Genomic DNA, 1,368 nt, shown 5'->3' on the forward strand with positions numbered 1-1,368 from the left:
ATCTCACCCTTGGCGTGGATATCACTCCACTCTACAAGCCAAGCACCACCACCACCACCCTCACCCGCATCCCCATGCACCCCCTCCTCCTCCCCCCCAGTGGATGATACGAGCCCCTCCGCTCCAACGTTGGGCTTTTTTTGGAGGCAAATGGGCCGCTGGCTGGACTTCAGGAAGCCCTTCCCTGCCTCAGGATCTAGGTGCGGGTGAGTTGGTGTGGTCTGCACGGTGAGACCACCGGCACCCCCCACCACCACCCCGACCACCCCAGCCCTTGGCTCGACAAAACACACTCGCAAACACACACACACACACACGGCCGTTTATTCATCCCCAGAAAATTGCCGAGATCGCCGCCTCGCGCTCTCTCTCTCTCTCTCTCTCCATCACTAACGCCTTTTACCCGTGCGTGCGTGTGTCTGTGTGCGCGCGCGGCGTGCACGGCACAGGAGTGTCGCTGGAGAGGAGAGCAAAAAAAGAAAGGGGAAAAAAAAAAAAAAAAACACCACCTACCATAGCAGGAGTTTGGATCCGAACCTTGTGTGATTTAACTGTGGGATAAAAGGTCCAGTAAGGAGGCTGGGAGAGATTGCAGGAGCACAGCGGAGAGCAGAGAGGAGGAGCGGAAGTGGAGATCGATGAAGGTAAGGGACTGATTGATGGCTCCTCAACAACCTTATTCCGTGTGTGTGCGTGTGCGTGTGCGTGTGAGACAGAGATGTTCGCCGGTTTTGCTCCCCCCCCGCCCCCCTCTGTCTCTCCTGCGGTGCCAGCAGCAGTAGTTTTATTCTTAGAGCTCGCAGGAAATGAATCCTGGCTCTGATCTGATTATTAAGCTCCCCCACAATATCTTGCTGTGTGTGTGTGTGTGTGTGTGTGTGTGTGTGTGTGTGTGTGTGTGTGTGTGTGTGTGTGTGTGTGTGTGTGTGTGAGAGAGACTGCCCCCTCCTCCCCAGCCAGCTCCGTGTCATTCTCTCGGACGGTGCTGCATGCAGGGAAATGTATTCCGTGCTGGCCACTCACTCACTCACTCACCCAGTCAGTCTCGCTGCTGTTTCTCTCTCTGCTGCCAAGAGCTGCTGCTGCTGCTGCTGCTGTTTTTTACTTAACACTTAAGCAACGCGGCGCTCTGCCTGCATGGGAATGCAGACCGTCGCTGTGATGCATCCGTGCGCAGGCACGTGTTGTTTGCTCGTGCCCCCTCCTTTTCACTCTCTCTTTCCCTCTCCGCGTCTCTGTTTCTGAAAGCTGCCTCATCATGCCTGCCGCCCCCCCACTTGACTGGCGTTACCAGCGCATCTATTATGCAGGAGGGCGAGGAGATGAGAAGTGGAGGGAGGGAGGGTGTGTGTGTGTGTGTGTGTGTGT

General features: G+C 56.2%; 1 long non-coding RNA gene across 1 annotated transcript in view; it reads left to right on the top strand.

Annotated features, from left to right (window-relative positions):
* Positions 1–275: 275 nt before the first annotated feature.
* LOC142880928 (uncharacterized) overlaps positions 276–1,368 on the top strand; it is a 91,555-nt gene continuing 90,462 nt past the window's right edge. The window contains exon 1 of the long non-coding RNA XR_012925490.1: positions 276–644. This is a non-coding gene — a long non-coding RNA (uncharacterized LOC142880928). The remainder of the gene's footprint in view (positions 645–1,368) is intronic.

This window comes from Nelusetta ayraudi, unplaced genomic scaffold, assembly GCF_046127955.1.
Source record: "Nelusetta ayraudi isolate G7.1 ecotype Tasmania unplaced genomic scaffold, CSIRO-AGI_Nayr_v1 ptg000175l, whole genome shotgun sequence".
Classification (NCBI taxonomy): Eukaryota; Metazoa; Chordata; class Actinopteri; order Tetraodontiformes; family Monacanthidae; genus Nelusetta; species Nelusetta ayraudi.